Genomic DNA, 16,656 nt, shown 5'->3' with positions numbered 1-16,656 from the left:
AAAAAGAGCAACTACGCTGATGTTAAAGTGTTATTGTGTGCTATATGCCAGCTCTCATAATATAGAACATTTCCCAGCTGATGAGCTTGATAGCTCATTAATGAGCTACACTGAATGTGTTTGCTTTGGAGTTTCTAAACATAGAAAATATTTTACCAGGGACCTTGCACCCTCCTCTCCCAAAATGGTCATAAGTCACAGAAGATTTTAAATACCCACCTAGAAGAAAACACACGTGGCACACAGAGATAATGCTGATGGTTCCTTTGATTTTCTCTTTAGGGGAAGTTTCCTGAGGGCCTGGATCACAAGAAGTGGAGCATTCAAAAATAACACAGTGCTATTCTTTTTCATCTGACATCTAAGTTGTTCCACTGTTTCTCTGTATGTGAAAGATGGTTTTCCTCCACATAGACCCAAGCGTAGATCTTCTAAAGCAGTAAGGATGGTACCAATTTACTCCAATGACGTAGTCACTTCCACGTCTCACTTCCTTCACAGGTACCTTTCACTCACCTTTTCAGTTCAACTGCATTTATTTTAAAATAAATGGTCTAGTTTTAAATAACCTGGTCTAGTGGGAGGTGTCCCTGCCCATGGCAGGGGGCTGGAACTAGGTGATCTTTAAGGTCCCTTCCAACCCAAACCACTCTATGATTCTATGATTCTAAATTGGGCAAATTCTGAAAGGAAGAAGTTTATTATTGCAGCACCAGCATCCTCTTCTCTGAGAGCTATCATTATCAGTCTCTGAAACAAGGCAAACCCTTACCATAATTACTTGCTAATTGCACATTGGCAGCTAAAACACTGGCATGAGGAACATGCTGAATTAGCCATTCTAAATTAAAACCTGCAGGAGAAGATGGAAGGATTTTTCTGCCATACCTTCCCTCAGTTATCTGCCCACTTTGCAAAAGGTTGTAAGAGTTGGACAGAACAAAAGAAAATGGAGAGGAAATAAAAAGTAGGGGAGCGCACAAGAATAGTATAAATTTATATTTATATTTTTGCTGATTTCAAAATAAAGGCAAATATTGTAAAATCTTAAAGACTGTGCTCATTGACTGCTGACTTCTGTGTCAGAGAAAGAAGAAGTCACAGCAAAGGAGAAGATGTATGAATGAACACTTCCCTCATCCAAGCAGACAAGCCATACTGGAGCCTTAATTTTCTAGTATTTTCAACTTTCCACTCTTCAGCACCTGCTGCAGTGCCCCAGAAATACATGGGCTCTGTATGATTAAGTGCATTTACATCCTCTCACCAACTGTAACTGGTTTAGTTGGGCCTCAAAAGCCACAGACAGGAAACAACCAACTGACGACTCAGAACAAAAAAGAAACATAACTTTTTTTTCCTATTTTTCAAAAAGCTGTACAAACACCACATTTTCTGGAATATGTTCAGCAAGGAAGCAACATCAAAATTCAGTTTTTAATGACTCAGAACCATTACGGTTACCTTTTACCTGCTGGTAAAAATTTACAAGACAAATGACCATCTCATGCACCTCAAGGCATCCTTAAATAGGCAAGTCAATTAAATAACACGTAGATTACCTCCCTGGGACATTATAGACTGAGAATAACTTAGGTGGCAGGCCAAAATTCAATAGTGCTCTGCCTGGATGCAGAAGCATGTCCAATGCAACCTCTACTTTGCACATGTGCAAATTAAGCAAAGCACCAACCTGAGATTTCACCACACACCTTTTTCAGACCCCACTCAAGGCTCTGCCCTTGCCCCCTTCCTTCCCTGGATCTGCATTTAAAGATACCAATCTCTGCAGAATTCCTCTTCCCTTCCCAATTTTTTAAAAATTCTCTGCTGCAGGCTCATTCCACTACTTGCTTCTCCACAACCAGCAGATGAAGAGCAGAGCCCCCCCTCAGCCCCTCAGAGGGGCATCTACAGCCGTCCTGCCTGGTCTCCTCTGCTACTCACAAGAACACGTAACCCAAGGATTTGCAGGGAAATGGTCACCAGCCCCCAGCCCTGGGAAGAAGTGAGGGCAAGTCCTGTATTTTCTCTGTCCCCCTCTGCTTCCCCAGAGCCCCAGCCAGCGTTGGTTCAGCCCTGGTGCAGCCGAAGGCTGGTCCTTCTCTCCCGACCTTGGCCGAGCCATTGGCCACAGCTCTTCAACCAGCTCTTCCACAAGGGAGCCTACATCACCCTCCTATTCAATAGCGTTCCTACCCTCAGAAAAATAGCATCCGCCAAACAGGCTGATCCCCAGACAACAGAGTGAGAATTTTTTCACCATGCAGAATGCAACGTTTCAGGTTTAGGATGGCAAATGTTCAGTGGGGTTTGTTATTGAAATTGTATGAGTGAACAAGAACTACATACACTTGAAAAAAAGAATCAACCAAAAATACTAAAAGTTATAATAAATAATATCAGATCTTTCTCTCCCAGGCAACACTTGCAGTGAATAGTTTTACTAAAAATGTCAAATTTCATCCAAGGATTTAAATGAATATGTAAGTAGTAAGCATTTTTTAACTCTCCTGCCACATCACTAATTTCGTTAGTTTGCTTTATAAAGCACAATCAAAACAGAGGAAATGTCTGTTTATGCCTAATACCAGCCAACAGTTCGCAGAAATAACTTCAGTAAGTTTGAGAAAGTCCAGAATAGAATTTAAAAAACATGGGTCTACAACAAGAGAGAAAGCACACTGCATCAAAAAGAGGAGGAAATACTATTAAAAATTTGAGACCCTCACAAACCAGGAAAAATAGCAATTTTTTTTTGGGGGGGTGGGCGAGGCGGGGGGCAGAGAGGGCAGGGATAAACACATGACTTGACGAATTGCTGTCAGAATATGGGACATGCAAAGCACAACCAGAAAATTAAAGTGCAGTATCAGGTATTTCTATTGCTTCAGCTCACAAGGTGTATGTGGGAATGATGGCAGAAGAATTCCTTCAGCAGAACTTTCCAGATCCACAGAAACAACCTCCAACCTCTGGTGTTGTGACCGAGGGCAGTCACAGTTCCCCTTATGAACTCCATTTTAATATCCAAGCTATTTCAAATCACATTGAAATATAAAGCAGTGATTACATATGCTGTTTGGAGACTTTTAGGGAGGTATTCCAGCCCACATAATTGGAAGTCATTTTAAAGCCAAAATAGTAATTTGGCACTAGCTCGGGTCCCTAGAGGTGGCGGAACATGCAGAGAACAAGAAGCCAACAGAACACACTAGAAAGAAGCTGTAAGGTTTTTAGTATTGACTTCAGTCAAATTTGTTTCCTTTGATGTTCCCTACAGACACTGAAATCCTGGGTGACAGTGAGGGAGGGAGAGACACCGGGAGCAGGTCCTGGGTATGTGAGTGACACGCGAGAGGCAGAAGGGCTTTCTTCTGGCCACGGTCCCTTTGGATGAGTGACATCGCGCCTCTCCCATCCCATCAGCCACCCTGATGCAGCACAGATCGGTACCAATGCTTCCCCACAGTGTTTTGAATAGATCCAACGAGTTAAAAGTCAGTGGCAAAACATACAAATTACTCTGAATAAATAAGCAAGTGTGAGAAAATAACAACTTCCCCACAGTAAGGTCCACAGACATGAAGAAAAGCTAGTGCAATAAACTACTTGGTTTGTAAAATGCAAGTTCTACTTGTTCTACTTTATTTCTAATCTTCTTACCCTTTAGGTTATGTATTTTTTTGAAATATTCTTGTAGATCCACCTGCGGGAGAGACAGGGGTGCCTGGAGATCTGCTCTTCCTTGAATTCACTCTGCCAAACAGTGGGGATTTGACACATCATCTGCCACAGAAGCACAGAAAATTACGTTTCAAGATCATCCACTGATGTGGCATCAGCAGAAAAAAGACAGACTTGAAAAACCGGGCACTTTGGGCACCTTCACACAAAAGGGAACTAGGGAGGAAGAGACAGAAATCATCAGAAAAACAGATGACAGATAATCCAAGGCAGGTAACAATTGCAAGGAGACTTCTTGTGTTGTCTCAAGTGTCCCGGAAAGGTCAATGGGAAAAGTAGAAGGCTGGTGGTCAGATTTGACAAAAAAGATAAATTAATCAAATTCTAGAATTATACTTCTAAGAATTAGAATGCGAGAAAGACTGTTTGTTTTTTCTGGGTACCTCCTTCCATCCCATTGCTTGTTCCCAGCAGCTCTCTGATCGCCCTCGCACACACTACAATTAAATTATGGGTATGCAGAGGTGGAACTCGGCATTCATAGAGAGGAGCTGCATGGGGATCCTACGCTTGGACTTCAAGTTGGCATGGTGTGAAAGAGAGATGCAACCAAACCAGCAATACAGAACAGAAGGCTGCATTTGTCTTTTTCCTTGTGATACCTGACAGTGCAACCAGGTCTTTGAAGAAATTCAGACACAAAATGTTGACTAATACTCAAAAATAAAGTGAGTGTTCTTACAACGGTTTCCCCTGAAGTGAGGCCGGATGGGGGCACCAAATACTTTTCATTTCTCAGTTACTGTGTTGTGTTTTCTGTCTTTTGGTAACCATGATATTCAAGCCCCCTGAGAAACACAAAACATACAAGGCAACTGTGTGGGAATATGTTAAGAACTATAATTGAAAGTAACTCGCCAGTGAGACTGCAATGCTGTCCCGGATTAACAAGCCTGGATGCAATAGGCTTGGTTCTGATCATATTTGCACTTGTGTAATTAAAAGTGACAGTACTTACAAGAAAGTCTTTACACCACTACTATCACTTATCAATATATAATATACATATATGTATATATAAACTTAAAATACTCAAAAGTGGATGCTTTCTAGCTTGTTTCTGAACGCTTACCTGTAGGTGCTACTTGTATGCATATGTAAATGTGCACCTGTGTATGAAAATATACATTTGCATCACACACAAGAAGTGTCTTGTAAGTATGTGCAAATGGGCTCTTTATCAGAAGCTAAACTAAAACTCAGCCAAATAACTTCACAGGGAAAGTAAACATTAGAAATAAAGTAATGATTATATTTGAACAGATGACACTGACGAGGTGTATGTAAATGCCATTAATAATCCTCCTGTAGAGCAGAGAATGTCTCATGCTCAACAGTGTCTAGAGATACTTAAGGCAACAATACCAAGTACAAAGTAAAATGCATTTATTGCCAACCTAAAATTAAAATCACCACTGTTTTCAAATAATTGCATGAATAGCTGGGAACATATAACACTTTCTCTTGTTAGATGAATGGATCCACTTCATTGAGAAGAAGATTAATGTGCATTTGAAATAGAATAATAGGTATAAACAGAAATTAAAGTGGCCTATTACGATACAAGACTCTAAATACAATATTCTTAATCTAATCTCAGAGAATGAATAATTGCTGGACCTTTGCATCCCTCTTAATGAATCTATTTACACATAATTAAAGCTATTCATCCTCCTTCAAGTCAAATATTTCTTGGATGACATATTAGCAACTTAGAGTCTTCGATTTGCAATTTGTTTTCAAGAAAACCATTTGTGCAGGGAAAAATGAATATTCCTTTCTGTTTTATTGAATATCAAATCTTTTATTTGCAAATTATCTCATACTAAATATAAAGTGCAGATCATGGATATTATCTTTTCATTAGTAATAACAGAAGACATTGTCATTTTGGCAAAGTATCTTACGGGTTGCCAATAAAAAGATGGTAATATCTGTGGTTGCACTTGCTTCAAGTGGCGTTCTGTCTGCACTTACTATTTACTGTGATTTATCACTGCTTCTCCTCTACACAAAGAACAGCATTTCTCTTACGGAACTGACAGGTTCACCACAATTAAACTCACATTTTGTTCATTTTCTTCAACAGAGTCAGAAATAGCATGCGCTGATATTAACGGAGCCCTCCATCCTCGCGGGCAGACCAGATGCAAATTTTTCTTGAGATTTTTCTGAGGGGAAAGAGATGCAGTGAATCTGTCCCTCCTTCCAAGGGACAGCCAATGCTCACACGAATGATCAACACCATCGGGAGCACCGAGCCCCCCCTGAGCGAAAAGAGAAGTCTTTTAGGAAAGGGCAGGAGGTACCAAGAAGAAAAGATGTTTCAACCTTGTGGGTTGTGTCTGCAGTGCTGGAGCTGCTGGATATGGCCTGAGGAGCACACATAATATAACTGTATTATATAAAACGCATCTCTCATTTCCAAAAGTTAAGAGTTCCTGGGAAGTTATCAAGAGAGGATGAGAAGTCCATGACATGAGTGCCAGGGACTGTGGTACCACAGAAGACATGGAAACGCTTTCAGAGAAGGCCCATTTCACCTAAAAAAGAAACTAAAATTCAACAGAAGAACTCCTGCGACTTTTATTAGTGAAGTAAGACTGAAAGAAAAAATATAGATGTAATGCGAAATTAAGAATTCTAGTTCCAGTACATTCAATGGCAGAAAAGCTATTTTTAGGATTAGAATTTCTAAGTCCCTACTCTTTGAGTCTGGTGCTACCAGTAACCAATCTCCGTCAGGATAAACAGCGTGGCAAGTGGCTTCACCGTAACTGAGGATGGAGTCCACTCACTGAACATTTGCTTCACCCTTCTTAACGTCAAACAGAAAACACTGAGGCTGTAAGTATACCATGAAAACATCTCACTCTTGAGATTGTTCAGATTTTTAAAGTCACAAAAAATAATTTTATCAGTGGACTTAAGATAGCCACGATTCTAAACCAGGGGAAAAAAATAACTAGATTAATATGCAACTATAATACATTTTTTAATCAGTAACGGAAGAAAGTTCAATATTTCAAAGTTCAAGAAAGCACAAAAGAGAAAGCTGTGAGAAAGTACTGACAGAGCTGTGGAGGATCTCTCCTCTAGCCAAGATGTTATGTCCCTACTAAACCTGGTCCTAAGGCTTCAGCCCATTTACAGCAAAAGGAACAAAACCGTACTGGACGAAGGGCACCCATTGCAGTCATTCGGTGACCAGCCTGAGCTGCAAAATCAAATCCATGAAAATGGGTAAAACAAGAAGAATTTAGTCCACCTGTGTTGTGGGTTACTGAGAAGCTCCTGTTTGCAGGACCCTGCCCAAGAGCCTCAAGCTGGTGCGTCCCCAAGAGCTGCGACCTTCGTGAGGGACTTCAGCGTCCACATCTCCTCACAGCAAACCGGGGGGGCTTTGCAGAACAATTACATTTCTGCTGTTACTTGTCTGCATGATTCTTCTGCTGCTTGTCATGTAAAATTAAGTTCAATATAAAAGAATTAAAAACAAAAATTCTAAAAAAGGAGTGCAGATACAAGGCATAAATTGAGAGAGAATGTAATTACAGCTCTTTCTCCTTCAGACTGATGGAGTCCAGACTTCAAAATCTACTTCATAAACTAATTTCCTTGAAAAACTCAGCTTGAAAAACAAGAAGTGATTCAGATTCATGGTCTGTTTACTCCTTTATTGCCCATTTATTTATTTTGTTTATTAACTGGAAAGTATTTGGAATTATAGAACTGCCATTCAAAATACCCAAATTTGTGAAAACACTGTAAAATATCTTACCACACAACGCAAGCAACATGTTCATTGCTTTTTGCAGCAACTGATGATTTCTCTGGAGATTTTCAAGACCTGCCTGGATGCAGTCCTGAGCAATGTGCTCTAGGCAATCCTGCTTTGGCAGGGGAGTTGGACTAGATGATCTCTAGAAGGTCCCTTCCAACTCCAACAATCCCATGATTCTGTGATTTCAACTCAGTCAAGGCTAGGAAGAGAGTAGACCAAAAAGAATGATACCTGCCTTTAAGCACAGAGATTAATTATTCAAGGGACAATAAATCACTCGAAAAGCAGAAATTAACTGTCGCCTCAAGAAGATACAGCCTTCTGTACCGGGTACACCCCCCCAAGAGGCAGACCAGTGTCATTAGCATCCCTCTTAAGACGTTTTGAATATTGTAGAAGCGATAAGGACAGCCCGTATCTTCAGTAAGATACATTACTACAAGTACAAAGTCATTTATGTGAGGCATCCATGAGGTTAAAGAATTAAGCATAGTTATCTATTTCCCTTTTCACTCAGTAAAAGGGCAGGGCTCGGTATGGGTGGCGAGAGCTCCTGCTGCTGTTCTGCCATGGCTTTGGAGAGCCAGGAGCACGGGCCACGTCTGGACGCTGCACAGCCACAGAGCTCATCCTGTCAGGGCTCCTTATCTCATCTCACCTTCTCCCCAAAGTCCTACTGCTGCTCTCTGAGGTCACGGGGCATTACAGCCCTAACAGAATAATTACATATATATATATATATGTATATATAAAATAGGAGATAAAGCTGTCTTCCAAGAATCCCAGCAGAAGACCTCAGCAGGGCAGGTGCCATCAGCAAAGAAAGGGGAGCGGGAACCGAGGCACATCGATGGGGGGCTCTGAGCAGCACAGTAACCGCAGTCCACAGGAGAAAGCCAGGACCTCGTTGACCAGATCTAAGGAAGAAATTACTTACAACGAGGGTGGTGAGACACTGGCCCAGGTGGCCCAGAGAGGTGGGAGATGCCCCATCCCTGGAAACATTCCAGGTCAGGTTGGTCAGGGCTCCGAGCAATCTGGTCTAGTTGAAGATGTCCCTGCCCATGGCAGGGGGTTGGACTAGATGGCCTTTAAAGGTCCCTTCCAACCCAAACCATTCCATGACTCTATGACTCTATAATAAACTTCCTCATAACATCCCCTTTCCCTGCTTCCACACAGCGATACACGAACAAGTCACAAAAAGCACAGATGATGTGAGGACACCCTCACACACACCTCCATGCTTCTGAATTACTTTATAAGTTCACTTCTATTTCCTTCTGTTTCATATTTTTTTGTGAGTCTAGTTCAGATATTATGATTATTTAAATCTCACTTAAATCTGGAAATCATCAATGTTATGAATTTCTGCATAAACGTAGAAAGTGTGTTCACTGAAAACACTCTCTTACAAACTTCTTAATAAGGAAATGTAGTATTTCTAGGAGCATAGAGGATTTAATCTTAAGCCATATTTACCAACATCACAATTATTACAGATATTACTCACACCCAGGGCAGCACAGGTCTAATGCTACTCTAGACAAAGCCTCAAAGCCAAGCCACTTCCCACATAGCATTACGAGAAAAGATTTCTTAAATTAAAAAACCCAAACCTCAAACCTTTCTCCTTCAAACAATCACCCTCAGTATAATGAAAAACGTACGTAATGCCTTCTTGTATTTTAAATTATTTAAATAGTTATTCCTTTTAAAAATGAAAATCAACTTGGACAACTAATGCATAGAGTCTGTAGTACAATCACTACCGGTAGCCTATAGCGAATAGATTGTAACTGACAAGAAACTGTCAACATTTTATTAACAAATTAAACATTGAACAAACCCCATAACTTTAGCTGTGTAATTTTAGATCACTTAAATAAAAAAAAAATTCTCCAAGAACAACTTTTACCACATGAATGGATGAAAATGTCTTATCAATACATTACTTAGAATTTTGTATTTTTATTACTATTTTGTATAGAATTCAACTATACTCTGTTCTAATAGCTAGCAATTGAAGTAGTTGGGTTTGTATACCAAAGGCTGAAATCCACTTAAAATCAGAGCTGTCAGCATCTTCACAAGCTGAGGCCCGGGCAATCCAGCACTTTGTTTCACTGCTTTTACGGCTGTGACAACTGGGATACAGGTACCCCACCAAGCAAGCTCCCAAGTGCGGTGACTTCATGGGTGGGCACCCACGGTGGCCACTCTTTAAGCCACTGCTGATCTTGGGCACAAGCCACTCCTTGGGGTCTGTGTCATCTCTCTGTGACCTTCCTCCCCTCCCTCCTCTCCTGGCCAGACTGCGCCAGGATGGTGGGATGGCCAAGTGCCTGGTGGGATGGTTTCACCTTCAGATGAGATGGCCAACACAGCCATGGTCAAACAGCAGCCCCAAACGGCGAAACGTCAAAGCCAAGGACACCTGGATGTCTAATAGCAAAATACGTTCATGAACGGCTAGGTATGAAGAAGTCACAAACGTATTTTCAGTGTTTTAGGACTGATATATGACAAAATTTTAATTTATTATATAATCACATCCGTTACTGAAATGAACCGCAGACTGAGGACATCTGAGCATTCCAGCATCAACTGTAGGAGGATATCACGGGTTGATTAACTGATTTTTAAGAATAAAACCTTGCTAGCAAATATGTTATAAATGAAGTACATATGTTGAAAATATATTCATTATAACAGAAAAATCCTACCAACGCAGGCCATCTGCTTTTGAATGATAGGTTTGGTAAACTGTCAGAATATCATGTAAACTGTTACAAATCTCATTTAATGAATATCTCAAAAACATATATAGCTCACATTACTGGCAAGCTTTTAATGAAAATATATATCGAAGAATCAAACGTGTGAAATTTGAATTTCAATTACTCAATAAGATAAAGAACAAAAGCTGTAGAAAAACAGCAAGAGCTCCATCTATCCCTTCTGAGATGAATCAAAATCCCCCAAATGATCTAAAAGCCATGGTTATCAGCTTCTTAAGAAATATAATTCTTCTATTGCTAACTCCTTTATTATTATACAGCATTTAACATAATTCTGTAGAGACCAAAAGAAACGAAAAAGAGAATATGAGTTCAGCCTCCTCTGAATATCTGCAGAAGTTCTCTCCAAAAGACAGGTATTCTCCCCATCCCTTTTCATTATCTCAAATTTTTCATATTTCCCATTACCATCTCATTAACATGCCCCAAAGTGTTATGATGACCTTGCAAGGCCTAGTTAAGGGTCCCGCTGGTATCTAAGCATACTTTCTGGCTCCTCCACACAAAGACAAACTCCTGCACAGGCCTCTGCATGCACCACTCACGTGCGCTTAGGAGCTCCTCCCTTTGTTTTAAAAGTTTGTCACAGAATCACATGGGGTTGGAAGGGACCTCTGGAGATCATCCAGTCCAACCCCCTGCCGGAGCAGGTCCACCCAGACCAGGTCCCACAGGAACGTGTCGAGGCGGGTTTGAATGTCTCCAGGGAAGGAGGCTCCACCACCTCTCTGGGCAGCCTCTTCCAGGGCTCTGCCACCCTCAAAGTATAGCAGTTCCTCCTCATGTTTAGGTGGAAATTCTTATGTTCAAGTTTGTGCCCATTCCCTCTTGTCCTGTCACTGGGCACCACTGAGAAAAGACTGGCCCCATCCTCCTGACACCCACCCTTGAAGTATTTATAGGTGTTGATCAGACCCCCCCTCAGTCTGCTCTTCTCCAGACTAAACAGACCCAAGTCCCTCAGCCTCTCCTCATCAGAGAGATGCTCCAGGCCCCTCATCATGTCCAGAAGTTAAAGGCAAGTGTTTCTCTGAGCAGAAAAACACATCTTTATTTCGAATGCATGGAACATTTACCGAGAGAACTTCTACCAAAACTTAACTGACTTCAGAAATAATCCCCAATTTTCCTGAACACTGAAATTACACTGGCGTGAAAATGTTAGACTCCAGGGACTTTTCGCTGTGATGGGAGAATATACACACAAAAAAGAGAAAAAAAAAGGCTTTTTCCATCACAGCGTGTCAGGTGTAACGCACCGTGGCCTCCAGCCCTTTCCCAGGCAGCTCTCGCTCTGCTCCTGGCTCCCGGCCCTGGCGCGGCGAGGGGTGCCCAGCCGGTGTCCCCAGCGTGGGGCTGCGGGACAGCATCCGCCCACGCGGGTCACCTTCAGGGAAACGCCTGCTTAAACCTGTAAGAAGCCAGTTTCTGTAGAAAGGCAGGCGATAGAAAATGAGTGTCACGTAGCCTGAGTGTTTTCTCTACAAATTTGAGTCTTACACGCTCAGAGGTTGGCTCTGAATGGTGTGATGGCCCCAGACGTACGTTAACAACGACGTGCCGGGAAGGGAGTAGGTGCAGGCAGCTGTCAAGATTCTATAGAATAACTCTGGAAAAATGCAAACTATTACTTATCATGTCTGGAAACTCCACGGCTCCTTCCCTCCGAGCTCTCTGTGACGGCAAACAACCTTCTGAGGGAGGAGAAGTCGTTGCTGCTCCCTCTGAAGGCCACGGTTGCATTTTTCAGAGCCGGCCACGGGCTCCCCTCGCTCTCCTTCGCCTGCACAAGCGCTTTACTAAGTTCAGCACTAGAGTCTCATATAAATCTGTCTCACCCGGCCACGAAAACACTACCATAACACGAAATTCAGCTTTGGCTTTATTTCCCAGGGTAGGGATAGACTGCAGAATCTCCCCTTATGTATTTTATAGATGTTATTTTTACACCCGTTTTAAATTGCTTTGCTATCCCAAACTGTATTTCACATTACCCTGTTTTCAGTTTCTACAGTTCATATGTTTAGATTTTGAAACACTTTTTTCTTTTTACCAAATTATATTTTTAAAAAGTTCCTTTTTAGTTACATGCATTTTTATTAAAGCAGCAATAATGGCAGCAGAAACTCAGAATACTCTAGCCTTGCTAAATGACTATTTGACAGGCTGTAATTTCTCTGTCATTAAAATACATATTCTAGCACTGAGTTCATGTCGGAAGAATGTTACCCTAAGGAACAGTCTTTCCTCATAGTTTGTAATTTAAGTTTACTTAACACGCTGTGCATTAAAACAAAAAGCGGTCAGTTCTGGGAAGAGAAATTCTGATAAAAGTGACCATTTAAAACAGTGGGAAGTCCGGCTCCTCCTCACAACGGAATTCCATAGCACCATTCACGGCGTGTATTGCCTAGAAAGGGTCTGATTGTTTATGCACAAGTATCTTCTCTTTGGTATCGTTACTGCAAGATAAATTAATTGTTTGCCTTAAGAAGTAATAACTGGTAAATAGACATGGACTCTGGATGGCCACGCAACAAGCACTGGGTACAAACTAATGAGCAGGACTACCCCTGCAACACACACACAGCCAGGATCTGAAAGGATGCCTCCAGTCGCATGAAGCACAGTCTTTAAGATTAGTTTTTCCAGTAATATCTTTATCCAGTAACAGAAATGTTTAAAACCTCCTCTTCTCCTACAAAGAGCTCGGCAGAGACTGGCTTCCTCTTCTGCTGCACCTCGCAAAGCAGCTCGCGGGTACCCGGCCCCAGAGACACCCTCCACCCACAGCCCACTTCACCCGCAGTTTGGAAAACAGCAGGAAGGGTTCCAGGCGCCCAAAGAGCACCTACAGCCCTTGAGAACGTGCTGAAATCTGGAGAGGAGATGTGCAGCAGCCGTTCCACCTCCTGTAATTTTCAGAAAGGAAAGATGCCCAGGGGCAGCAAACGTCAGAACTTATTTGTTTGTGAGCAGTTATTTTTGTATATACTGTTTGGTCTCAGTTTTCTACCCCGTGTAAGACAATCACCACTAAACAGCATCCGGGCACGCTCCAGAAGCGCGCGCCACGGCGCAGCACTGATTTCACGTGCTGGGTTTAGCATCCCCCGTGGCAGCAGCGCCCTGTCGGCTCCCACAGCCCCACTGCTAACAGCGGTATTAACGCCTGCGTTCGCAGCGCTGCGCATTTAGGAGGCTGTGGGAAAGATCAAAGGCACAGACCTGCGAGAGCGCTGGGCTCTGCAAAGCCGTTTCACCCTCGCTAGAGCCCCCGGACATGGCCGTGGGAACGACACCCCTCCCACGGACACGGTTCCACCGGCACGGGGGCTGCTGGTCCCGTGGGGCAGGCGCCACAGGCGTGTGACAAACACCCAGCGCTCTGGGCTGGTTTCCTAAATAATAAAGGTTTCGCGGAGGCAGAAGCGCCGCGACGCCCAAGGGGTGCGTGGTGCCACCCCCAGCTCCTCGTCGTGCCCCCCGCCACCACGGGGGCACAGAGCGCACACCCCCACTGCGACCTGCTGCACGTACAGCACCTTATTAACCCAGAGCCGTGCAGGCGCGGGAGAGGGAATAGGAAAGGGGCGGTAGAAGAACACAAAGCAGATACTTTGATACCACATTTCCTTCAACTCTGGAATTTTCAAATTTGTTGTGACAGGTAATAGTTTCAAAATGTCACAGGTACGAGTCTGGAAATGGTTCTAGAGCATCAGTAAAGCTCTCCAAGTGCAAACAACTGCACCAGTCGTTTCATAGCAGGTATCCATCAAGAAAGATGTTTTTAACCATGAGCACTGTATTTACCACATGTTCAGAATATCTTCGGTCATTAACAATACAAAATGATTGCTATTGTATTTTCAAAATAGCCAACGGGGGAGGTAATATTCCCCCCCGCCCCTGTATCTGTTTCACTGCAGTTTCTGAGGCACTCAGCTGATCTGCTGCTGTTTGGGGAAGTTTTGGTTTAAAGTTTGCAGTGGGATGACTGGGTGGTAAGAAGAGCATCACTGTGCCATCCCGAGAAAGGCCGGGGTAACGCGGTTGTGCTGCTTGTCCCCCTGAGCCAGCGCGGTCAGAGCTACCTGGGGTTCCTCTGCACGGCCCTACACACACCCACACATCGCATCTACCACTGCAAATTAATGCTCTGCACTCAAAAGATTTTGCTAATTGACTGAGCCACCCACTAGTTCATCGTTACTATTTCCTACAGCATTTGTAGACGCCTCTGTTTCCCAGAGCATCCAAGAGGGTAAAACTGAATTAATTTGTGGGGACCTGATGGCAGGACAAAGCAGCTGTGAGCGATGCAGTGCTGCTCCTTCTCCCAGACACTCTCGTAATGCTACCAAGGTCTTAGTTGGGAACAAAGACAATACAGAGAGAATCGCACAGTACTCTAGCACGAGCTCAATCACTGAAATATGAGGATTACGCAAACATCTTAATGGCATTACGTCCAGAGCTACTGGGGAGGGAGAGACTATTTGGCAGAGGGAATTAAATTTGCTTTGGAGCAGCACCGTACTCCAGCCTTGCTCATAGCCCTGTTTCCAGCCACAGACTGGAACTTCTTCAGATAGCAAATCCTAAAACAATAACAACAACAAATGACCCAGGTTTCTTACAAAATATTTGTAACGCAAAGAGTCCAGAAAGATGCAGCGATGCCCTCGCAGATTGGCAACGGATTCGTATGATGCAAAAGTTACCATGGTAATTCTCCGTTCAGTTTTATTAAACCAAGAGATAACATTACACATGTCCTGCTGTCACTCCGGGCCCAGAAGTCAGCACAAGTACGGGGCTACGCGGCTAGGAAAAGAGAAGTTTCTTCCCCAAGCACGTTTTCAATACTGCTTTCAGAACACAAAATGCCCATTACGTGCACTCCCAGAAGCCATCAACACCCACAGGATGGGCCCAACCTCTGGTCCTGGAGACCAGCCTTTAAGAGATGAGCACAACCGGAAAAGACCCTGAAGAGGGAAGCAGGAATTAAAACACTTGGAACAAGGCTTCGAAGAAAAAGCACATTTCCTGCCAGAATTTAAATGCTGAAAGATCCCTATCATATAAGTTGTTAAAGTCAACACTAAAAGTAATTTTAATTGCTTGGATGTATAAAGAAATGGAGGACCTCCAAGTTTCAGGCACACAGAAGTCAACAAGAAGCTTTGGGGCATTGAATTATGTCTAAAACTATTCAAGTAGCCCAGCTGCTGTGCCATTTCATCCACCAGTCTTCTCACGATCGCACCGTGGAGTCTCTCTGTGACGAGCAAGGACGGTGCTACCACCTCCCTTCTCCCACAGACCACCCTGGCACCTGATAAAGCTGGTTATCATCATCACTTCAATTATTCAAACCGGAACCTTCTGCAGTGGAAAGGCTGCCTTTCATTGGAAGACAACTGCAAATTCAGAAAGGGCATCACCAACTTTAAAGACTAAATTGAATCAACTAAAATTTTTTGGGTGATTAAACAGATGCGTGTTTTTAAATTATTGGCTCCAATGTCCAAGCCTTCTGATAACAAACACAATGATCCACGGACACAGCAATAAAGCACCTGGAGAAGCTACAAAAGTTTCCTTTCATCACTACAACAATAACTCAAAACGTCTACAGCAAAAAGGATACAGGAAAAGGAGCATCACATAAAGGGAATAATGGTTTTACAGTTCTTCTGACATGTTACAAGTATTTTTTTCCCCCAACACTATGCAGACTTATTAGACTCTTTATTTTGGGGTCACGTGGACAAGCAGAGAATTGTTTTCAGCTTATGTGTCAGACAGAAATAAATTACTCAGGGAAAAGATATACTGCTTCTATGTGTGTACATATTATACTTCACTCTATAAAGAAATATATATTTACAAATATTTATGGAAATGGGACTGACAAATTTTCTCATTCTAAAGCAAAATGATTTATCAAAAATTTAATAAAATTTAATTCACACATTAAAGAAATTAAGAAAACATTACAGTACCGATTAGCTAATTATGGGTGGTGGGAATGACAGAAGATGGCAAGCTGCAGCGTTACAACAGGCCACACACATACCTGTCTCTTCCCTAGCAGTAGATTTCAGCAGTTACCAACTGGATATGACAATAAAAAGCACCAAGTAATCTTGTTACAATCATACAAAAATTAGGGTGGAAAGATAGCACGTGTTTTTCTAAAGAGATTGTATTTTATTATTCATTATGCTCCTGCCAAAGAATACAGAATCAAGGAAATACTTTCAGGGTTCCAGTTCTGGCACGCTGAATCGCAGCTGCCACACAGAAAGTCTA

The 16,656-nt window shown here is 42.5% G+C and overlaps 1 protein-coding gene across 5 annotated transcripts in view; it reads right to left on the bottom strand.

Moving 5' to 3' along the window:
- KCNQ5 (potassium voltage-gated channel subfamily Q member 5) overlaps positions 1–16,656 on the bottom strand; it is a 245,745-nt gene that overhangs the window by 181,514 nt on the left and 47,575 nt on the right. The window lies entirely within an intron of this gene.

This window comes from Numenius arquata, chromosome 7 (genome assembly GCF_964106895.1).
Source record: "Numenius arquata chromosome 7, bNumArq3.hap1.1, whole genome shotgun sequence".
Classification (NCBI taxonomy): Eukaryota; Metazoa; Chordata; class Aves; order Charadriiformes; family Scolopacidae; genus Numenius; species Numenius arquata.
Note: the sequence above shows the minus strand (reverse complement) of the source record. Positions and strands in the feature narration are given on the sequence as shown.